At 41.3% G+C, this 25573-nt stretch overlaps 1 protein-coding gene across 1 annotated transcript in view; it reads left to right on the plus strand.

Moving 5' to 3' along the window:
• The first annotated feature begins 250 nt into the window (after positions 1-250).
• LOC132385138 (reticulocyte-binding protein homolog 2a-like) overlaps positions 251-25573 on the plus strand; it is a 262129-nt gene continuing 236806 nt past the window's right edge. Inside the window, exons 1-2 of the mRNA XM_059956943.1 lie at positions 251-395; positions 6990-7118. The gene's annotated coding sequence lies outside the window, so the exon portion shown is untranslated. The remainder of the gene's footprint in view (positions 396-6989; positions 7119-25573) is intronic.

Consider the following 25573-nt stretch of genomic DNA (forward strand, 5'->3'; position numbering starts at 1 on the left):
TTTTTGCGGACTTTGGAGAAAGAAAGAAGTGAGATGGAGTGACAGAGTGCGAGGGTCCGAAGGGCAGCCACAATTGGAGGAGGTCGATGGTGGATGATCGACTTATCAGTGAGCTCCAACTTTGTGCAACAGACTGATTAATAAGATTGGTCCCTTTTTTTTTGTTTCTTTACAAACCATATAGTCAAAGCAAGAATTATAAAGCTTAATTGTTTAATTGCATATTGTGTACTGTTTGTTATTTCAGGGTACTGATTTGTAACAGAGACACATCGTGCAGCATCCATCCAAACGAGATTTCTTAAGTTTGGCCGGGCCGGGGGCTATTACCGCCTCTATTAAGCCGCTAGCGGAAGTGAGAGTTACAATTGTCTCCTTTGACGGTGTACGTACAGGTATGTAGTTAAATGACAATAAACCTGACTTGACTTGACTTGATCATGTGATGAAACCTCCAGAAGTACATGCAATCAGAATTTATAACCTTATGTTACAAGTGTTACCTTATATCATGCTTCGAGAACATGCAGATATCAAATAGCCTTCTGTGTTTTAACTAAATAATTCAGGAAATGATGGTATAGACTTCTTTCCCTGAAGCTTTTCACATTTTAAATCATTGAACATAATATGATTTTAAAAAATTACTTCTGAAAGCATATTCTATTTATCTTAAATTATGCTGTGACGCTGGGATTGTATGCTCTATAGCGCCAAAGGTAAGTTGCTTGTTAACATTCCCTCCCTAGACCTACAAAGAGAATAGGAAATGGAGGGGAAGGTTTTTTTTGTATTAAATTGCGCAATATAAAACTCTTGCAAATTTCTGCTGTAACTTGCTGCCAAGTAGAAATGAATCTCACGGCAGGCAGGCTTGCTGCCAAACATGAATTGGCTGCACTTGATCTCTATATCTTTGGTTGCAACTTCCTGTCACCAAGCCTGTGATTGAGCCTTTTGGAAACACTGCGCAGTTTTAATATTTCCTGCCTTTGCTACTGATTCTGTTGGTGATCAACAAGTGTGAATTGAGGTGTAAAAAGATAAATGTCAGTGAGAGCATAAGTAATGACAGAGAGCAAGCAAAGACTGTGACGGTCGTCAGTGGAATCGCTCTACATGAAACAGTGACGGCAAAATTGCTTGTAATTTCAGAGACGTATTCCAGTTTGTTCTGGATGATTCTACTGAAATTTACAGCAAACATTGAACTCAACAGAAGACGTGAGGTACTGATGTCCTTGTTTGTCAAAAGAGCAAACATTCAGCGGGATACAGGGAGATTAGAGTTTTCCATCTCCCTGTTTCACAACTGCACAGATTACCCAAATGTTGAAAACACTAGACACTATCACAATTGGAACAGATATATTCAAGAGGTAACTGTACACAAACAAACAGGAGAATATCTCAAAGTCAATTTATTATCAAAATATGTATATGTCAGTATCTATTACCCTGAGATTTATTTTCTTGCAGGCATTCACAGTAGAACAAAGAAATACAATAGAATCAATGAAGAACTACATACATAGACAAGCAACCAATGTGCAACATGAAGACAAACTGCGCAAACGCTAAAAGCAGATAACAATAATAATAATAAATAAATAATACTGAGAACATGAGATATAGATACCTGAAAAGTGAGTCCATAGGTTGTGTTCAGTAAAGTGAAGTTGTCCACGCTGATTCAGGAGTTTGATGATTAATTTGTAATAAGAGAAGAGAGCATGGCCTTGATGATCGGAGTCCTTTGATGATGGATACTGCTTACTTATGGCAGCACTCCTTGTAGATGAGCTCAATGGTGGGGAGGGCTTTTCTCGTGATGGGCTGGGCTGTGTCCATCACTTTGTGTAGGCTTTTTCCATTCTTGGGCATTGGTGTTTCCATACCAGGCTGTGATGCAACCAATCAAGACACTCATGGAATGGAGTGAAAGGATACATTGAAGGGATGACATAGAGCAGCACACAGCTAATTAGCAGCATAGGTCCAATGGATGATACACCCTGTCACTTTGCTCAAAGTTGTACAATTCCTTCATGGGAAGTACAGATGCTCAGGATGCCAAACCTCCATCAAGGTTCTTGAAACCTCCAGAAATTGACAGCTCATCTCAGGGCATACCAAGACCAAGGAGAAAATCAGTAGGTATTAAACAGAATTGTGGGATGTGGCGAGACACCAGGATATGGAATGTTTTCTTTGGACCTTTTCATTTATTAGTCTAAGGTATCAGGCAGAGGGAAGAGTAAACCCTATTTAAACAAAACACTGTGATTGATGCAAATTAAATATTGTCCTTTCCCTCTACAAATAAGACTCCTAGAAATGCTAATCAGAAGAAGATCACTCAATCCCAATAAATCCATGCCAGATCCTTGCAAGATCACTGCAGCTTATTCCATACCCCTCCTTTTCCTCCTTGGCACTCTTCTTTAAAATAATGATCCAATTCTCTTTTGAAATCCATACTCAAATCTGCCACACCCTTCTGAACACATTCAGAATACAGATTACTCATTATCCAAAGAAGCTAAGTTTTCTCATGTTACTTATTTATTTAGTGATACCAGGGAGTAGGCCCTTTGGCCCCTTTGAGCCACACAACCCCACAACCCCGATTAACCCTAATCCAATCACAGGACAGTTTACAATGACCATTTAACCTACCCGGTACAGCTTTGGACTGTGGGAGGAAACCGGAGCACCCAGGGAAAACCCACGCACTCCACAGGGAAAATGTACAGAGACTCCTTACAGAATGGTGTCGGAATTCAGCTCTGAACTCCGGAATGCCCCGAGCTGTAATAGTGTCACACTAAATGCTATGTTACCATGGTGCCCTTGCCTGTGGTTGTTTTGCCTGTCACCTGCAATTTCTGTCCTCTGGTTTATGACCTTTCATGTCAATGGGAAACGGTTTCTCTGCAGCCATCTGTGCCTAGACTTTTACTATTTTGAACACATCTATAACATTTCCATTCAATCTTCTCTCAGCCTCAACCTTTCCCTGTAACATCAATCCCTCATGCTTGTAAGTGTCGTAGTAAATCTTTTCTGCATTCTCTCCAGTTCCTTGACATCCTCCTTGAAGAGAGGAGGCTGAAGTGGAGTTTTATAAAGGTTCTTCATAACTTTGCAAGACACACAAAATGCTTGAGGAGTCTCGACTGGAAATGTCAACTATTTACCCTTCTTCATAGATGCTGCCCCCCTCCTGAGTTCCTCTAGTGTTTTGTGTGCGTGCTTTGAATTCCCAGCAAATGCAGATTTTCTTGTGTTGTGATTTCTTCATAACTTTTCACTTTCATATTACCTGTCTCTATTGATGAAGATCGGGGTCTGGTTTGAGTCAGTCTCAGAGAAGTGCAGCACTGAATCTGCACCAACCGTCAACTACCCACCATCACCCACCTATCCATGTTAATCCTTTAGTAATTTAATTTTTAACTCTCCACAGACTCTCATTAACTGCCCCCGATTCTCCCTTTCACCTACCTGCTAGTGGAAATTTACGGTGGTCAGTTAACCTGTCAATCTGCATGGCTTTGAAATGCTTTTTCAACCTACTGTGTCTTGCCACCATTGGAGATTTGTCCACAGCTGCACATTGTCCTGTATCTGCATCTCTCTGTAGTACTTAACACCTTATGTCATATTGCTTCTGTTCATTCTTCCTTCAACAAGGTGGTTAGCGTAATGGCTTTACAGCAGCAGTGATCACAGATCAGGGTTTGCTGTCTGCAAGAAGCTTGCATGTTCTCCCTACTGCTGTGTGGCTTTCATCAAGGTACACCAGTTTCTCTCCACATTCTGAACTATACAGGTTAGGGTTAGGGTTAGTAAGTTGTGGATGTTTATTGGTGCTGGAAACATGGAGACACTTGAAGGCTGCCCTCAGCACAATCCTCACTGATTTAATTTGACACAAGTGACACAGTTCACTATAATTTTTGACTTTTTGAATGGATGTGACAAGTAAAACTAACCTTTATCTAATTTTTGGTGTTTTATTGTTAAGTTTGATCTGTGTTGTCTGCTTATTTGACCAGCCTAGCTATGCCTCCTTGGAGTTCAGATTTCTCACTGTTCACTGCACTTACAAGTCTTGTATCCCGTGCACATTCTGAAATTATCCCCTTGAACTTTGCTCTTATATTTGCATCAACAATGCTCCCCCCACCCCCACCACTTCCTGCAGTCTATCACTCCGTAAGGCCAGGGATAGGAACTGAGCCTTGAGCATGAATCTGTGGCAGGAAAGTAGGGGAAGAGATGTATCAAGACAGGAGGTTCTTGATTTCCAGGAATGTGCCCAATTGCCATTGCCAACCCTTGCATGGATAGGTCAGAATGCAATCTGACCATCAGCGTTGCAGTCGCATACCAGGAACAACAATGTATTTTGAGGAATTCCTGAGGGCCTTGTATTAATATATCTTGTTGTAATGTTTAAATATTCAGACATCATTAACATATTGCATGTGGGAGGTTTAAAGTTGTCAGTGCAGAATATACAGTAAATTGAAGCTTAAGTAGCACAGCAAAAAACACAATCTGTACTGTGAAAATTAATTGGTATTTGAGTTATGATGATGTCATTTACAAAGTAAAAATGCTGCAAACCATTTTGAAATTCCAAACATTGCCTGTGATCAGTACCTAAAGCAAACATTTCGACACTTCCATAAAATTGCATTACATTCTGTGCAGGCAGAGGATGCCTTCATTATTTGCATGTTAGGGCTTCTACTAATCAGACCCTCATTAAGGAAAATTTACATATTGAGAATCTCTGACTGGCTCACATATCGAGCAATCAATGGGAAATGTCAGAGCAGTTCATGCTCAGTGGGAGAAAAATTAACATTCTGCTCGAGCTGTTATTTTACAGAAGCAGACCATTTGTCCTCCCCACCCCTCCAACTATAACCACTGCCTCCACCTCGCAGTCAGTACTGTTGTTTGTTCTTCAAACAGCAGCATCTAAATCCAAATGTCTTCCTCTTCCCATGCTACTTTATTCACCCTTTCCTTCAGCATTTCTAACCTCTCCTTAAATGTTGACACAATCTGCTTCAATCACTATTATTGTGCACATCTTCCTATTCTCCATTTTCTTACATTTTCATCTTGCTCCTCCAGTCTGTTATTCTAGACCTCTTGATTACAGGAAGCTGTCAATCCTGTTCTCTCTCTTCATAATTTCTAAAGCCTTATCAAATCACCCTGCAATTTTATTGAAACAATTTCCCTGTCAGCCTTTTATGTCTATTTTTAAAACAGCCAATACCTGCACTCCATTTGTAGCTATGGCTCTCATCAGCGCCTTGGTAACTTTCTTACAGTACAATGTTGAAAATATCTTGTTGCTAACTTTACTATCCTATAGTGTTCTGAACAACTCTTCCTTTGTGATGACCTTACGTTAAGGAAGATGTTGTATTAGACTGCATTAGAACATAGAACTGTACAGCACATTACAGACCTTTCAGCCCACAATGTTGTGCTGACCCTTTAACTTACTCCAACATCAATCTAGTCCTTCTCTCACAGAGACCTGTAGTTTTCTATTGTCCATGTGCCTCTCTAAGAGTCTCTTAAATGTTCCTAATGTATGTGCCTCTACCACCACCTCTGTTCCATGCACCTACCACGCTCTATGTAAAAACCTGCCTCTGACATTCCTGCTAGATCTTACTCCCAATACCTTAAAGTCATGTCCCCTTGTGTTAGCCATTTACAGCTTTGGAAAAAGATTCTGACTGTCCAATCAATCTATGCCTTTTATCATCTTGTACACCTTCATTGAGTCACCTCTCATCCTCCTCCTCTCCAAGGAAAATAGCCCTAGCTCATGCAATCTATCCTTATAAGACATGCTCTCTAATCTGGATGGCATCGTGTAAATCTTCTCTGCACACTCTTTAAAGCTACCTCATCTTTCCTATAATGAGGCAACCAGAAAGCAACACAATATTCCAAGTGTGGTCTAACCAGGGTTTTATAGGGCTGCAATATTAGCTCTCTAACACAATCCCATAACTAATGAAGGCCGGCACACCATACGCCTGATAAATGGTGTCAGCCAGAAACATCGACTGTTTACTCTTTTCCATTGATGCTGCCTGAGCTGCTGAGTTCCTCCAGCATTTTGTGTGTATTACTTGGATTTCCAGCATCTACAGATTTTCTTGTCTATACACCTTCTTAAATACCCTATCAACTTGTGCTGCAACTTTAAGGATGTGAACCCCAAGATCTCTTCATTCCTTCACACTTTTACGAATCCTGCCCTTAACCCCATATTCTGCCTTCAAGTTAACCCTTCCAAAATGAATCAACACTAGACTCTGAAGTTATTCTCTTATCCCACTTTTTGTTTTCCTTTGTTTTTTGTTCTCTTCTGACTTTCATTTGTCTTCCTTCCATTTCTCTTTCCTCAATTCCCTCTCTTTTTATTTATTTCTTCCACAGGCCTCAATTACTCATGTTCAGTCCCGCTATCCTGGAATAAGACCTTGACGGGGCAGTACTATGCTACCTCTCGTCCCAGGACTCACGTCTATTATGTCACACAGTCACAGATTCAGCAGATGTGGAATGGGATTTGATACTTTCCAATCACACACAGACAATCAGCACTGTCACAGAGGGGGGTCAATACTTACAGCTCTCCTTAGTGCTAATGCTGAACTTCACGCTTCAGATTTGTCCTGTTACTGAATATTATCACGATTTGGCACATGCCAGTTCCAGCAGATTTATATTCTCTGTGCAAGAAACTCGCAGCAGCAGTATTACATGGAATTTTGGGCATTGCAGAAGTGAGTTTAACCTGAGAATTCCACAGCTTTGGATTTAATGACAGCTTTATATTGATATTTATATTGATTGATTGATTTTTATTGTATTTATGCAGTTTGTTTTCTTTTGCATATTGGTTGTTTGTCATTGATTCTATTGTATTTCTGTCACAGCGGGCGCTGGCAAGGACTTGACCCAGGTGTGGAGGGATGGTAGACTCTGTCACGGTGAGCACTGGCAATGACTGAACCCAGGAACGGAGGAATGGCTCCTCCCACTCCATGAAGAGAAGGAACCAAGAGGTTAGACATAGGAATATCAACAGAGCATCGGAGGCACAACCAAGCCAAATCATTCTCCACAAACACACAAGAACTCTGCCCTGGTGCTAAATGAGAGTCGCCTTTAAATAAGCATAGAATGCAGAAAACCTGTGCCAGTCTCAATTAACTTGAGAAGATTCGACAGAAAGTACCAGGGCTTAGCGGCTCTAACAGTTGGTCAGTGCAGGAGCTCAAAAAACCTAGAAGCCCAACCGCAGGGCTCGTGAGAATTTCTTTGTTCTATCAAGAATGCCTGCAAGAAAAGGAATCTCAGGGTAGTATATGGTGACATATACGTACTTTGATAATATATTTACTTTGAACTTTGATATCCTATATTGATTTCAAAAGATTAAAATCAGGTAGTGTTCCTGAGGAACGAATTCAATTAAAATTATTAATAAATATATTAAAAGCCTGTTATCCCTAATTTATGCCACTGCACAAACAGTTCTAGTTGTTCAAAGTGTAGGTACACCATCATCTCAGGCAACCAGGTTTGGACACTAAAATGCTAGTCTCCTCCATATCTCATGGAAATATAAAAGCTTTGTGAAATAGTTTAGACTTAATTTCCTTCAGATGGTAGCTCTAAAAGCATTGTGCAAAAATGCCCTCCCCCACCTTCCTTTTGAGTCCTGATGAAGGGTCTTGGCCCAACTGTTTTTCATTTCCATAGATGCTGCCTGATATGCTGAGTTCCCCCAGCACTTTGTGTGTGTTGCTCTGGTTTCCAGTATCTGCAGAATCTCTTGTGCCCAATCAATATGTCAGTGTATAGAGTGTAAATGTCCTTTCATCTGTTTGGACTTCCCCTAATGCAGTTACCTCAAAATGCAATCACAGATCCCTTTCTTCCATCTCTCCCCTAAACATGAGCTCAAGATCATTAGCTGAGTTATTTATTATTTATGTTGCTTATATTTATTGCTTATTTATTATTTTTGTTTCTTTTTGTATTTGCACAATTTGTTGTCTTCTGCATCCTGGTTGAATGCCCAGTTGCGTGATCCTTAATTGACTCTGTTATAGTTATTATTCTATAGATTTGTTGAGCATGCCCCACAAGAAAATGAATCTTAGGGTTGTATATGTTGACATAAGTGTACTTTGATAACAAATTTACTTTGAACTTTGAAAAGTTTTGAAGGCTGGATAAATGTGAGGGAAATTCTAGCCAACACCTTTATTATCTTTCGACTAATAAGCAGTTCAATCCCCATGCTCACTCATTTATCCAGGCTTTCTGTCATCAAGCTGGTAAACATGCTTTCTTGAACAATACCAACTGCAATATTTAATTGCATTTCAAATATTTTGGAATATTTTGAGATGTGTGAAGGTGATCCAGTTATAAAACTTTTTTTCTAGAAATGGACTAATCCATATAAGGATGGCACAGTAACGTAGTGGATAGAGCAAAGCTATTACTGCACCAGCTGTAAGGTTGCGGTTCAATTCCCACCACTGCCTGTGAGGAGTTTGTACATTCTCCCCGTAACCATACGTGTTTCCTCAGGGTGTTTTGGTTTCCTCCCATTTTCCAAGGATGTACATTTTGGGTTAGTGAGTTGTGTGCATGTTACGTTGGCATGCAAGCTGCCCAGTACAATCCTTGCTAATCTGATTTGATGTAAACACCACAATTTATTGTATGTTTTAATATACACATGACAAATAAAGCTAATCTTTATCTTTATATCTAAGTGTCCTGGTGCTATTCAATAAAATCTTGATTGACCTTCTTCAGTTCTATCCCACCATATTCCTATTACCTTAAACAGTCAGACCAATAACCTGTAGACTCTGTTTCTCAACTCAGACCATATTTCATGTCAATGTATACTCTGAAAGGAATTTGCCTGTCTGCACAGTGCAGGTATCAGTTAGCCAATTGGCAGTTGTTCACATTGTCTGAATGAGGAGGAGGCCCCAAGCTAGGTTTGTCCTAGTTATCCTGCCACCAAGGGCTAGTGCAAGGAGTTCCATAGACTAATGTTATCAGGTACTAACCTTAAAAATTGAGGACCTGAGGGCAAGAGTCCTGTATCGGAGGGAAATGAGGAATTGTTGTCTTCCATGTCTGAGTGAAACTTGGCTTCCTCCCACTGCACCAGATACAGCGATCAAACCAGAGGGCTTCTTGATTTACCGAATGGACCAAGCTGCTGATATGACATTGAACACCTAACAGTCAAATGCCATCCATTCTATTTACCTCAGAAGTTCTACTCCATAAATTTGTCTGCAGTTTGCATACCACCAGCAGCCGACTATAATCAAGCGCTTAAGATACTGCAGGATGACAGCTCCAAACAAGAAACAGTCTATTCTGATATATTTCAAATTATAGTAGGCGACTTCAAACAGGCTTGTTTGAAGAAATCCCTGCCCACTGACCATCAGCATCTAACCTGTAGCACCAGAGATCCCAAAACTATACTAAGACCACTGCTATACTAAGATAAGGGATGCCTACCGTTCCATGCCCAGTTGTATTTTGGTAAATCGGATCATTTGGTTGTCCTTCTCCTACCCATATACAGGCAAAGGCTAAAGAGCAAAGCTTCAGAGATTAGGACAACAAAGAAGTGGTCGCAGGAGGCTGCTGGATTGCTTCAGGTATGTGTGTCAGGGCTGTGCTCAAGGACTCATCTGTGGATCTGAATGAATTCACCATGGTTGCCATGGACTTTATAAAAACCGTTGTAGATGAGTGTGTCCCCACAAAATCACTCAGTCTTCTCCAACCGGAAGCCTTGGATGAACCATGAGATCCTCTATCTGCTGAGGGCCAGATCAGAGGCATTCAAGTCTGGGGACCAAGGAAGTTACAAATGGTTCTGGTACGATCTTCAGAAAGTGATCTCATGGGTGAAGTGGCAACTCTGAACTAAACTTGAATTAACAAAGGATGCCCAACAGTTGTGGCAGGGTTTGAATGCTATCACCTCTTATAAAGTTGAATCAAGTGACATAGGTGACAGCAGGGCTTCGCTTCCAGATGAGCTCAATGCTTTCTACGCTCACTTTGACCATCAAAATATGGAGAAACCATCTCAAACTCCCACAGCTCCAGATGATCCTGTGATTTCAGTCTCTGAGGCCGATGTGCAAGCAGCCTTCAGTAGGGTGAACCCAAGAAAAGCATCCAGCACAGACAGGGTGCCTGGCCAAGTACTAAAGACCTGTGCTGATCAACTGGCTGGAGTGTTCACTGATATCTTTAATCTCAAGCTTCAAAAGACTGAGGTACCCACCTGCTCAAGCAGGCTTCAGTTATACCGGTGCCAAAGAAGAGCCTCAGTGACAATCACCCAGTAGCGCTTACATCCACAGTGATAAAGTTTTTTGAGAGTTTGATGTTGAAGCATATTGACGCCTGTCTAAGAAGCAACTTAGATCCATTCCAACTTGCCTATCAGAACAGAAGGTTCACAGCAGATGCCATCTCATTGGCTCTTCACTCAACTCTGCAACATCTGAACAGCAAAGATGCATACTTCAGGATATTCTTCATTGACTACAGCTCAGCATTCAATACTACCATCTCCTCAAAAACTTGGCCTTGATACCTCCTTTTGCAATTGAATCCTTGGTTTCTTCACAGTCAATTTGGATTGGCAACAGCATCTCCTCCACGATCTCTCTCCATCAGCACAGATGAACCACAAGGATGTGTGCTTAGTCTCCTGCTCTACTTGCTTTGTGCTTATGACTGTGTAGCTAAGCACAGCTCCAAAGCCATATTTAAGTCTGCTGATGAAACTACTGTTGTAGGCTGGATCAAATTCAGCATACAGGAGGGGGGTTGACAATCTGGCTGAGTGGTGCCATAACAACAACCTCTCACTCAATGTCAGCAAAATCAAGGAGCTGATTACTGACTTCTGCAGAAGGAAACCGGAGGTTCATGAGCAAGTCTTCATTGGAGGATCAGAGGTTGAGAGGGTCAGCAACTTTAAATTCCTCAGTGTTATTATTTCGGGGGACTTGTCCTGGGCCCAGTAAGTAAGTGCAATTATGAAAGGATGCACAACTCTACTTCCTTAGGAGTTGGTGGAGATTCGGCATGGCATCTAAAACTTTGACATACTTCTGTAGATGTGTAGTGGAGAGTATATTGACTGGCTGCTTCACAGCCTGGTATAGAAGCACCAATGTCCTTGAATGGAAAATACAACAAAAAGTAGTGAATATGGCCCAGCCCATCACAGGTAAAGCCCTCCCAACTGTTGAGTGCATTTACATGAAATGTTGTCACAGGAAAGCAGCATCCATCACAGGGGACCCCCACCACCCGGGTCATGCTCTCTTCTTACTGCTGCCATCAGGAAGAAGGTTCAGGAGCCTCAGGATTCACACCACCAGGTTCAGGAACAGTTATTACCCCCCAACCATCAGGCTCTTGAACCAAAGGGGATAACTTCACTTGCCCTATCATTAAAATATTCCCACAACCAATGATCCCACTTTCAAGGACTCTTCATCTCATGTTTTTAATGTTTATTGTTTATTTTATTTATTGTTATTTTTCTTTCTTTTTGTATTTGCGCAGTTTGTTGTCTACTGCACTCTGGTTGAATGCCCAGGTTGGGTGGTTTTTCATTGTCTCTGTTGTGATTATTATTCCATAGATTTATTGAGTATGCCCACAAGAAAATGAATCTGGTTGTATATGGTGACATATGCGTACTTTGATAATAAATTTACTTTGAACTTTGAGCCCTTCTGCAGCAGTTAATCAGCCAGATAAACTCAATGAGGAGAGGAGCTCCTGACTTAATGGTTTTGTGTTTGATGCCAATCACAGAACAATATCCCAGTAATCAGTAATTATTTCACTTTGGTGAGTTAAGATGGAGACTAAAAAGAAATGTTTGCAGGCAGCAAGCGCGATGAATTCTAATCTGATTTGAGAATATCAGTCTTTGGAATCTGTCATCTCAATGAGTGATATGGTTTTCCACTTTAAATCTGCCCAAATAGTTACTAAGCAACATCTGTTGCCATGTAGCTTTTGCCTTTGTCATGGAGCCTCACAAAAAGATTATTTGTGAATATTTTCTCTGTTTAATTCCTTCAGTGTTTGATTCTTTCTGAAGGTTTTCAACCAGAAGTTTCTCTTCCCAAAGGAAGTTTCTCAAATAAAAGCAAAGTCAATAATGAGGATGTACACTTCACCACAGTCAATGATTTAACATTTATAATTTAAAGACTAATGAAAATGCAATGAATGTTTTCATATCTATAACTCACCTGTGCACAATGTACCCCACACTTGCTAACCTAGAAATCTCAAAAACTGATCATCATCCATTAACCTTCATCGTCGAAGGAAATCATAAAATCAATTCACTTTCTATCTTGAGTTCCTTGGTGATGAACTCTTGGTGGTACAAGCATCCATTAATTGAAAAAATAATGCCAATTCATATGCTGGAAATCTTGAGATTGTTCAGGCTTTTATATTCAAAGTTGCTGATGCAACTATTCTCGCATTTAGATGTTCCTTCACAAAGTGTTGATAACAGGCCATGTTATCTTCACTTGATCTGACCATTGGGACTGTCTGCTTATGATCGGGATACCATCTTAAACTTCAGCAAACTTGAACCTTTATATATATTTTCTAAGAGGAAAATAATTAAAGCCAATAATGAGGCAAAGGGTTCAGAGTATTTAATGTACACTCATTGGCCATTCTGTTAGGTAACTATACCTAATAAAGTGTCCACTGAGTGTATATTTGTGGTCTTCTGCTGCTCTAGCCCATCCACTTCAAAGTTTGACATGTTGTGCATTCAAAGGTGCCCTTCTGCACACCACTGTTCTAAGACATTGTTGTTAGAGTTACTGTCACCTTCCTGTCAGCATGAACCAGACTGACTATTCTCCGCTGACTTCTCTCATTAGCAAGGTGTTTTACCCACAGAATTGCTGCTCACTGAATGTTTTTGTTTTTTGCACCATTCCCTGTAAGCTCTGGAGAATGATATGCATGAAAGTTCCAGGAAATCAACAGTTTCTGAAATACACAAACCGGCATAGTTTGGCACCAACAGTCATTCCACTTTTAAAGTCACTTAGCTCACATTTCTTCCCCGTTCTGATGTTTGGTCTGAACAACAACTGAACCTCTTGACCATGTTTGCATTCTTTTATCCATTGCGTTTCTGCCACATGATTGGTTGATTAGATATTTGCATTAATGACCAGTGGTACCCAAGAATATGCCGCTGAATATATTTCTTGAACCTCCAGGACTAAAGGTGTTTACACCATTGTTAAAGCAAATGTGATGGATCAGTCCAAAACAAGAATGCTATTCTCTTGCGAGAGAATAGGGGTCCCCAACCTTTTCTTGACATGGACTAAAGAGTACCATTACCATTAACCAAGGAGTACCATTAGCCAACGAGTCCATGGAGCCCAGATTGAGAACCCCTGCACGAGACGGTGTTTAAGCCTCAGTTTTAATAACTTATCCATTTCTGACCTTCTCCCGTTAAAACTCTTGAATAGTGGAGGGAAGAGACGTGATTAGAAAACATCAGTGACTAAGATGTGTAAAAAGATTTTGGAGAAATATAGGTACAAGGTGATTGAGACCCTCTAAAGCAAGAGAGGCTCAACTTTCTTTATGCGACTTTTTTATTTTATCTGTATTGCTAATGTGGTATTGGGAAGATGCACTTCCAAGCAATGCGTAGACAAACTAGGTTAGATGTACGAAGGTTATTTCATTCAGCAAAATATAGATTTTAACAACTGTATGTTGGCCTATGCAGTGAATGCTTAGTAACTAAACTACTTCAACAGTGAGCCTTAAATCATAAACACGAAATACTCTGTAGATGTTGGAAACCCAAAGCCACACAAACAAAATGCTGGAAGAACTCAGAAGGTCAGGCAGCATCTATGGAGGGAAATAAACAGCTTACGTTTTTGACTGATACTTTTCTTCAGCACTGGTATTGAAGGGGGAAAGACAGCAGACTAAAAGATGTGGGGGAGGGGAAGTACAAGGAGGGGGTGGCGAGACCTCCTACTGTTTATCAGGACTGAAATTGTCTCCTGCACTGGTTTAGCAGCGCTGCAGTTGTCTCCTGTATGGATGGAGTGTTCTCCTGTACTGGTCTATCAAGGCTGGAGTTATCACCTTGAATGGTTAATCAAGGCTGAAGATGTCTCATATACTGGTTTATCTCCTCCACTGGTTATCAGGGCAGGAATTTTCCCCTCTGCTAATTTAACAAGGCTGAATTTGTCTTCTGTACTGGTTTATCAGGGCTGGAGATGTCTCCAGTACTGGCTTATAGGGTTGGAGATGTTTCCTATTCTGGTTTATCAGGGATGTAGTGGTCTCCTGTACTGGCTTATCAGGGCTGGAGTTCTCTACTATCCTGGTTTACATTACTTTAAGGCATCAAGGTGTAATTACATTGTTTTTCTCCAAAACTAATCAGAAATTTGCTGCTTTTACCCTGGCATGAGTTCATATTGGTGTGATTGTACCAAGAACCTGAATTGGCTGGTCAGAAGGCCCTTTATATCTGACATTTTTGATATGTTCCACTTTTCCTGTATTGATAAATGTACGTATGTTGCCTCCCAGGTGCCAGGGTCAGAAATGTCTCAGATCAGGTCCACAGCATTCTAAAAGGGAGGGTGAACAGCCAAAAGTCGTGGTACATTTTGGTATCAATGACGTAGGTAGGAAAAGGGAGGGAGAATTTAGGGAGCTAGGTAAAAAGCTGAAAAGCAGGACCTCCAGGTAGTAGTCTCTAGTTTGCTGCCTGTGCTACACCCCAGTGAGGGTAAGAATAGGTGAACGCATGGCTGAGGAACAGGTGTAGGGGGCAGGGTTTCAGATTTCTGGATCATTGCGATCTCTTCTGGGGAAGGTATGACCTGTCCAAAAAGAATAGGTTACGGCTGATCCCAGGGGGAACCAATATCCTATGGGCAGGTTTGCTAGAGCTCTTGGGAAGGGTTCAAACTAATTTGGCAGGGTGAAGGGAACCAGAGTGACAGGGCTGAGGATGGGGCAGTTGCTACACAACTAGATGCAGCAGGTAGTGAGACAGTGAGGATGGACAAGCAAATGATAGGACAAAATTGCAGTCAGTGGAATGAGTTAAAGTGAAAAGGCTGATGAATACAGGATTGAAGGTGTTATATTTGAATGAACACAGTATATGGAATAAGGTAGATAATCTTGTACCATAGTTACAGATTGGCAGGTATGATGTTGTGGACATCACTGGGACCCTGCAGAAAGAAGATCATAGTTGGGAGCTTAACATCCAAGGGTACACCTTGTATCAAAAGGATAGGCAGGTAGGCAGAGGGGGTGGAGTGGGTCTACTGGTAAAAAAATGAAATCTAATCCTTAGAAAGAGGCGACATAGGATTGGAAGATGTAGAATCCTAGTGGGTAGTTAAGAAACTGTAAAGGTAAAAAAGGCCCTGTTGGGGGTTGTATACAGGCCTCCAAACAGTAACCCAGATGTGGGTCACGAATTACAACGGGAAGTAGAAAATGCATGTCAAAAGAGCAACGTTGCAATAGTCACTGGGGATTTCAATATACGGGTAGATTGGGAAAATCAGGTTGGTTCTGGGTCTCAAGAGAGAATGCCTATGAAATAGCTTTTTAGAGCAGCTCGTGGTTGACCCCACAAGGGGAACACTGGAAAATTGCACATGTCACTCCACTCTTTAAGAAGGGATGGAGGCTGAAGAAAGGAAACTGTAGGGCAGTTAGCCTGATTTCAGCAGTTGGAAAGATGTTGGAGTCTACTATTAAGGATGAGGTCTTAGGGTACTTGGAGGCACATGACAAAATAGGGCAAAGTCAGCATGGTTTCCTCAAGGGAAAATCTTCCTTGGCAAATCTGTTGGAATTCTTTGAGGAAGTAACAAACAGAATAGACATAGGAAAGTCAATGGATGTTGCTTAATTGTATTTTCAGAAGGCCTTTGACAAGTTGCTGCACATGAGGCTGCTTAACAAGATAAGAGCCCACAGTATTACAGGAAAGAGGTTAGCATGGATAGAAGATTGGCTGACTGGCAGGAGGCAAAAAGTGGGAATAAAGGGGGGCTTTGCTGGCTTGCTGCTGGTGACTAGTGCTGTGCTGCAGGTGTCAGTCTTTCGACTGCTTCTTTTCATGTCATACAGTATGCCAATGATTCGAATGAAGGAATTGATAGGTTGGTGGCCAAGTTCACAAACAATACAAAGACAGATGGAGGGGCAGGAAGTATTAAGGAAGCAGGGAGTCTGCAGAAGGACTTGGACAGATTGAGAGAAGGGGCAAAGAGGTGGCAGATGGAATACAGTATCGGGAAGTGTATGGTCATGCATTTTGGTAGGAGGAATAAAGATGTGGATAATTTTCTAAATAAGGAGAAAATCCAGAAATCAGAGGTGCAAAGGGAATTAGGAGTCCTCATGCAGGATTCCCTACAGGTTAACTTGCAGGTTGAGTCAGTGATAAGGAATGCAAATGCAATATTAGCATTCATTTCAAGAGAACTAGAATATAAAAACAAGGATGTAATGCTGAGGCTTTATTAGGCATTGGTCAGATAGCACTTAAGGTATTGTGAGCAGTTTTGGGTCTCTTATTTAAGAAAAGATGTGCTGGTATTGGAGATGATCCAGAGGAGGCTCATGTGAATGACCCCAGGAATGAAAAGGTTAACATATGAGGAACGTGTGATGGCTTTAGGTCTGCATCTGCTGGAGTTTAGAAGAATGAGGGGGGATTTCATTGCAACCTATTGTATATTGAAATGCTTTGTTTGGTTGGACATGGAGAGGATGTTTCCTATAGTGGGAGAGTCTAGGACCAGAAGGCACAGCCTCAGAATAGAGGGAGATCCATTTAGCACAAAGATGAGGAAAAGTTTCTTTAGCCAGGGTATGGTAAAACTGTGGAATTCATTGCCACAGATGGCTGTGAAGACCAAGTCATTGGGTATATTTAAGGTGGAGGTTGATAGGTTCTTGATTGATCAGGGCATCAAAAGTCACAGGGAGAAGGCAGGAGAATAGGGTTGAGAGGGATAATCAATCAACTGTGATGGAATGGCAGAGCAAGATTGACAGGCTGAATGGCCTAATTCTGTTCCTATGTCTTATAGTCCCCATCCAAGCTAGTTCAATTTCCCAGTGTTTGGCCCATAACCTCCTGAACCTGTGCTGACCTAACTACACTCAAGAAATAGACCTTGTCTTTGTATTGGGGAATACCTACCTCCCCCTTTCACCTGGACTCACCTGTTACCTGTGCTCTTCTCCCCCCCCCCCCCGTCTTTTTATTTTGATCAGCTTTGTTTGTCACATGTGCCATTTGTGTCAATGACCAATGCAGTCCAAGGACGTATTGGGGGCAGCCCACAAGTGCCGCCATGCATCCGGCACCAACATAGCATGCCCACAACTTACCAACAACCTGCACATTGTTGGAATGTGGGAGGAAACTGGAGCACCCAGAGGAATCCCACCTGGTTATGGGGAGAATGTATAAATTCCTTACAGATAGCAGTGGGAATTCAACCCCAATCGTCGATCGCCAGAGCTCTAAAGCTTTGTGTTAACCACTACGTTACTATACTTACCTGCTACCATTCCATGCAGGTTTCTGCCCTCTTCCTTACTAGGCTTGATGAAGGATGTCAGCCCGAAATGTTGACTGTTTATTTCCCTCCATAGATGCTCCCTGACCTGCTGAGTTCCTCCTACCTCTTCTGTGTGTTGCTTCAGATTTTAACCAGTCTCCTCTATTTTCCAGTTAGTAGTAACAGGTCTGCCAATTCCATATCCTCTTGTGTCATCTCTTTCTGCTTTATTTCTGTTCACAGCTCCTTTTCCCTTACAAGTTTTACTTACTTGTCTCACAGGCTTTCTTCTCCTTTCTTATCTCCCACACGCTCCCAACACTTTGTACTTAAAGGCCATCTCTGAGGGAAGGCCATTGACCTGAGCTTCTATCTCCTCAGATGCTGTTGACCTTGTGATGCTTCTGGCATTTTGCAGTCTTGCTGGTTCAATTGACATGGGCTTCAGTCTAAGGAGGAATTTTCTGTTTAAAGCTGATGTTTCTGGCTTTGATGTTCGCAGTAGTGTTAGATAATGGGGGCAATGTTATCTGTGTTGCATTAGTGAGCTGGTAGACAGATATGTTAATTTACACAGCTCTGCTAGAGTCAGTAAGATCATATTTTGACCTTATATGATAGCATAAATTGAGCTGCATCAAATCAAATTTCTCATTTTTATTTCCAGTCATTAAATTCAGCATCATTGGCAAGGATTCACATTCAGTACATTTGCAATCTCTGAATACAAAGATTAAAATAACAAACATGAAAGTTTGTTTAAACCTCTTTGAAGCTAGCTCTTTTGTATGTCATCAGTTTTGTTTTGTGTGTCATGTTGTTATAAGACTTTACAACTACATGAAATGGAAACAGAAATTATGAGCCAATTTCTTGCCCCTTGCAATTTATATAGCACCTCATGACATACCTAATAAGTGCTCCGCAATTTGTGACATTCTTTAGAAGTGTGGCTACTTCTACGATGTAGAAAGCATAGCAGATAATTTGCGCCAGCGCAGTACTACAAATAGCTGTGAGACAAATGAGAGCCAAATATTAGCCAAGGGATTTTCTCTAACTAAGAAACTTCCAGACTGATAAAAAAAAATGCATCTGGTTCATTAGTGTCCCTCGGGAAAAGTAATCTCCTATGCTTCCCAGGTCAGGACTACATATAGCTCCAGACTAACCACTGAACCATAAGACCTTTGACAAGTATTCTTGCAGCCAGGAATGTGCTGGTGGGCAACGTTCCTCCATGGACATCTCAATGTGCTGACAGACCAAGTTTCCGGCAGATCAAAGGACGTCTTTCACTGAGCTAATGATCTGCCAGCAGCACTTGACGTTTGTCTCCGTGTGTGTCCCTGGGAACAGCCCATAGATCCACGAGCCCTCTGCCATGCAGCTGCTCAGGATAAACCATGGCACAGGCCTCTGCATCTTACTCTACACCCTCTTCGCAAACCCACAATCCTCAAAGAGGTGAGCAACTGTCTCATTCCCATTACAATCATCCTCTGAGCAAAGTACGGTGAGGAGGATAGTCCGGGCATACAGGAGGAACCTGCCTGGGAAGGCCCCTCTCACCGCCAGTCAGGCAAGGTTTTAATGCCTGCTGGTGAAATCTGGTGATGTGCAGCCACTGCAAGGACTTGGTGGGGAAGGACAGAGAGGGAGGGACCAGGTGGGGTGAGGAAGACCCTCAATTATTGTAGTAGTGTACCACCCCAAGGGGCCACGTGAAGGGCAATAGTCCTATTGGCTTTAAGGAATGTAATAGAACAGTACTATTAGTACTAACAGTTCTATTATAAAACAGTACATTGACTGTAAATGAAAGAATGAGAAGTAATCACATGATTTATTTGTGTAAATATTTTTTTATCATGAATAAATTGATTTTGATAAAAAAGAGATCGTAAGACCAGAGGCTGACTCTTACCAGCCTTTTGAAATATTCCTGAAAGCTACTCAGTTCAATGGGCAATTAAAAATGAACATTAAATTCTGTCCATGTCAGTAACGTGAATTAAAAACAAAATAGATGTTTTTCATGCATCCGAGAGAGCAGAGAGGTACTCAGCTTAATGCTCCATTTAGAAGTTGGCAACTTCAATAATGAAGCGCTTTTTCAAAGTTGGAAGTAAACTTAATATCAAAGTACATATACGTCACCATCTACTACCCTGAGATTCATTTTCTTTCAGGCGTTCGCAGTAGAACACAGAATCAATGAAAAATTACACACAAAGACTGACAAACAACCAATGTGCAAAAGAAGACAAACTATTCAAATACACAAAACAATAAATAAATAAATAGATAGATAGATAAATAAATAAATAGTAAAAAACAAAAGTTGTACAGTCCTTGAAAGTGAGCCTATATGTCGTAGCTCAGTAATCAGTTTAGTCTTGAAAGGAGTGAGATATGCCAACTAGTGGAGTGGTGTTGCAGCAACAACCTGGCACTCAATGTCAGTAAAATGAAAGAGCTGATTGTGGACTTCAGAAAGGGTACGACGAAGGAACACATACCAATCCACATAGAGGGATCAGAAGTGGAGAGAGTGAGCCGTTTCAAGTTCCTGAGTGTCAAGATCTCTGAGGATCTAACCTGGTCCCAACATATCGATGCAGTTATAAAGAAGGCAAGACAGCAACTAGACTTCATTAGGAGTTTGAAGAGATTTGTCATGTCAACAAATGCACTCAAAAACTTCTATAGATGTACTGTGGAGAGCATTCTGACAGGCTGCATCACTGTCTGGTATGGAGGGGCTACTGCACAGGACTGGAAGAAGCTGCAGAGGGTTGTAAATCTAGTCGGCTCCATCTTGGGTACTAGCCTACAAAGTACCCAGGACATCTTCAAGGAGCAGTGTCTCAGAAAGACAGTGTCTATTAATAAGGACCTCCAACACCCAGGGCATGCCCTTTTCTCACTGTTACCATCAGGTAGGAGGTACAGAAGCCTGAAAACACACACTGAGCGATTGAGGAACAGCTTCTTCCCCTCCGCCATCTGATTCCTAAATGGACAGTGAACCCTTGAACACTACCTCACTTTTTTTAATTTACAATATTGCATGGTTTTTCACCTATTCAATATAAGTATACTGTAATTTATTTATCTATTTATTATTATTTTATTTTATTTTGTTTTTTTTTGTATTGCATTGAATTGCTGCTGCTAATTTAACAAATTTCACGACTCATGCCGGTGATAATAAACCTGGTTCTGGTCTGATTCTGGAAAAAAGTTGTCATACTGGCTCAGGAGTGATGGTTGTTCCTGAGCCTGGTGGTGTGGGACTAGAGACTCCTGAGGCATCTGTGAAGTGGGTCTCAGATTGCCACTTGTAACATGGATCAGGACTGTCATTGGTGTCGAGGTTTGAAGATTTGGGAATAGCAACAAGGATAGAAACAATTGAAATCCATGGAATTGGTTGTTTAGAAATGAGGTCAAGTTCTTGCCTTTCAGCTCAAGTATGTAGAGCACAGCTATTAATATTCCAGTCAGCTGCATCTGTTTGAAGCAACTTGCCTGATTTGTGAATAATGCTGCTTTTATTCGACAGGACTCAGTGATGTAATTACAGTGATTTCCTGAAATAATTCTGTTCTTTGCTGATATTTAAAATAATTCTATTACTCAGAATCCAGTATACTTATTGAATGATTCCAGATTATTTTATATAGAAATATTCAATGCATACAGCCTCTTGTTGTAGAACCTTCACACCAATAAGCAGGTTAACAATAGCGACTGCCATTTACATTAAAATATATTGTTGTTCTAAGGTACAAGACAGGAGTAATTATAAATACAATTTGAAATCAAGCCAATGTTTGGAGAGTGGAAGGAAGATTTAAGAAAGAAGAGTAGAGAAAGGATTGTTGTGGATGGGAATTACAGAGCTACTGAAAGAGTGGCAGTTAATAGTGGAGCTATTAGAACAGGGAATATAGAAGAAGCTTGAACTGAATGTACTAAGGCAGGGTGAGTTACATGTTAAGGAGGATTGAGGCCACAGAAGAATTTGGAAACACAGCTAAAATCAAGGTATTGCTGGGCCAGGGATTATTGGAGAGCTCAGAAAGTACAGTGGTGCTCAGAAAGTTTGTGAACCCTTTAATATTTCTGCATAAATATGACCTAAGAGGTGATCAGATCTTCACACGTCCTAAAATGAGATAGAGAGCCCAATTAAATAAATAACACAAAACATTACTCTTTTTTATTTACTTATTGAGAAAAAATTTCAATATTACATATATTTGTTGGAAAAATTGGATAGAGAACATTGCAAAGGGTTCACAAACTATCGAGCACCACTGTAAGTCTTTAAATGACACATGTTGATTTCAATGGCATATGTTGCGAGGAGCTTGGTAATTCCTTTAAATGATTCATAGATGCTGATTATGAATCTGATTCAAGGTATAGAATATTACTCTGATACACAAGCATTATGCTTCTCTTTTTGGAGGATTCTGGGGGTACAGAGAAGGAGAACGGCTTCTGACTGGTGGTATTTATGGTTTCCTTCTTTGCTCTCCTCCTGCACTCCCACTATCCTCCATCTCCAATCCCATCCTTCACCCTGCCACTTTTCCCTCCCCCTCCCTCTTTTCCCTCCCTCCCCTTTCTGCATTTCGTCTTTCCCTCTCGTCTCTCACCATCTGCCCTGACTTCAAGATGTTAAGCAAATCTATAAAGAACTACATGTAGAGAGATTTAGAGAGACAGATTTGGAATTAACAAAGTGGCAAACATTGTGTGCTTGACTACTTATCATGACGGGCAGCAATGTCCACAGGTCCACAGTGCTTGGTCTGAGTTTAGAACTTTGTTTGAAAATCAGGCTCTGAATGATTTACTGCATGCTCTCTAGCCCAGGCATGGGCAAACTACGGCCTGGGGGACATATGCGGCCCGTTAAGCTTTTTAATCCAGCCCGCAAAACTTGATGAAATTATATTAATAAACCTTGTTAACGTTTTTTCCCTGTAATTCTGGCGTTTTCCCAATAGATGACGCACTCTATATACATTGACCTTTGTTGAGGTGCAGCGTATTACTCCACATTTGCGCTTTACTCTTTGTTCGGCTTGACCTACTTGTGTGAACAGGCGTTCAGCGTCATGAACATCAACAAAGCCAGCCACAGATCCAAGTTAACTGACCAACACCTCAGATCCATCCTGAGAATCGCCACAACAAAATTAAATCCAGACTTTGATGCGCTGGCTAAAAAGGGAGACCAACAACACTGTTCCCACTGAAATTAAAAATACGTTTCTTCGTTGTGTTATGTAAAAAATGCATTTGAAAATATTTTTTTCAATAAGCCTTACATGTTACATGTCATTTCTGTTAAGTGATGGACATGAGTAGTGCGCAGGTGCACGTACGTTCTCAAAATAAAAAAATGCGCTCCAGATCAAATAACGCGCTCCGCATACTGGCACGCTGTCACTGTTCTGTCCTTGTGCTGGTCGTTGTTGAGTTTTGGCACAGGGGACAATTGAATAAGAAGGAGCAGGACAAGTAGACCTGCATCTCCTACCGTTTTTGAAATAAAGACAGTCAGGAGGAGAGTGATGATGATAATATCTTGAAGGATAACAGAATTTTCAGTGCTTTAAAATAATAACTGTTACTATTAAAAAAAGCTGTATTTTATTCATTTAATTTTCAGTGTTTTAAAAGTCATTTCAATAAATAGCTAAGTACCATAGGACTTCAAAGACAGATATTTTGTTGTAATGCATTTGTTCATTTTCAATTGAAATTAAAGCACATGTTTTCTACATATCCCATGATATTTTATTTTCTCTTATGAGGTGTATTACCAAAACACTCCGTCCATCTGCTCCCTGTCAAATTTTAGAACCCTTTGTGGCCCACAAGTCAAAAAGTTTGCCCACCCCTGCTCTAGCCACTAATTTTGGGAGCACCCCTTTTCTGCTCTCTCTCTTTCTCTTTGTCCTGCATCTTCCTCCCCCTCCTTCCTCTCTGTCCCTCTGCCCCATCGTTTCTTTCCCTCTCTGCCCTGATTCACTCTTGCTATTCCTTGATGTTCCTCATCCAACATCACTCCCTACCACCCACCCCTTCCTGTTCTGCTTATCTTGACCTTATCTCTTATCTTGAGCTCATGCCCACCAATCCTCCCTATTGAGTCATAGAGCTATGTAATTCAGAAACAGGCCCTTTGGCCCAACTTATCCATGCTGTCTAAGTGTCCTAACTGAACCAGTCCCGTGTGCCTGCATTTGGCCCATATCTCTCTAAACCAGGGGTCCACAGACCCCTCAGTAAATAGTAGGGGTCCATGGCTTAAAAAAGGTTGGGAACCCCTGGTCTAAATCTTTACTATCCACAAACCTGTCCAAATGCCTTTTAAATTTTGTAATTGTATCTGCCTGGACCACTTTCTCTGCCAATTCATTCAAGATCCCCACCATGCTCTGTGTGAAAAAGTTGCCCTTTTAAATATTTCCCCTCTCACTTTAAACCTATAGTTTCTCGTTTCTGACTACCCTGCCCTTGGAAAAAGACATTAGCTATTCACCTTGTCTATGTCCCTCATGATTTTATAAACCTCAGTATGCCTTCTCAGGGAAAAAAATATCCTAATCTATATAGCATCCCCTTATAACCCACGCTCTCCAGTCCAAGAAGCATGCTCATAAATCCTTTCTGCACCCTTCACAGCTTAATGACATCCTTATTAAAGCAGGGTGACCAGGATTGTACACAATATTTCCAATGAGGCCTTACCAATGTCTTGTATAACAGTAGCATGATGTCCCAACTCCTTAATTCAATATTCTGACAGATAAGGCAAGAATGGCAAATGCCTTTTTCACCAACTTGTCTGCGAGTGTCACCACTTTCAAGGAACTGTATACCTGTACCTCTAGGTTTCTCTGTTCTACAACACTATCCAGAGTCCCACCATTTCCAAGATGGCGCTAGCAAACAACGTTCTCAATGGCAACATCCTCAAGACGGTTCACGAAGTAACTTCTTTCACTTCTTTTACATCTTTTTATTTCAGTTGTAGTTCTGCTACTGTTGGAGCCTGTTATCCACATTCTGGCGGTATGTTTTAGGGCCGAACGGTCAATCTAGCTCTGTGCTGTCTCTGAGAGGGTTCCACGAGGCTGTGACCAAAAGCATGTGATATGGAGGCCAGGAAGCCTGGAGATGGGGTGCCAGACCATGATCGACTCCATTTCTCACTGATCTCACTGATTAAAGTGCCGAGGAAGATTGAAATCGTTGAGGCAGGTGTGGTGGGCGCACAAGTGTTTAGTGCCATCTACCAGCCTCTCGCTTGCTGTTGCCGGGGGGAGTTGTCTGTGTGTGATGGTCTCTGCCTCCCTCTCGCTCACTGCTGCCAAGGGAAGGTCCTTGCGTTGAGTGATCTCTCTCCCTCGATGCTGTCAGGGCAAGGTTTAATCGACAGGGTTTGTGGATTAGACTCTAATTCACGTTTATGATGTGTTCTAGTTTCTGGTCACTCCTTTATTTGTTGCTGTTTTTTTGGACGATTTTTGAATCAGGATGGCCTGCAGATAACAAACACTGAGCTTAACTGACTATGCGTTTTGATTTTGTGTTTTATATCCTGTGTTTTTCTGGTGTCATTTGCACGGTTTGTTTTTTGTGTGTGCGTGTGGGGGGTGGGGTGGGGTGTTGATGTTTTTTGTCTTTGAATGGGTTGGTTCCATGGTTCTACTTTGTTTCGTGGCTGTCTGAGGGAAGACCAATCTCAGGGTTGTATACTGCATAATTACTTT

The sequence above is a fragment of the Hypanus sabinus genome, chromosome X2 (assembly GCF_030144855.1).
Source record: "Hypanus sabinus isolate sHypSab1 chromosome X2, sHypSab1.hap1, whole genome shotgun sequence".
Classification (NCBI taxonomy): Eukaryota; Metazoa; Chordata; class Chondrichthyes; order Myliobatiformes; family Dasyatidae; genus Hypanus; species Hypanus sabinus.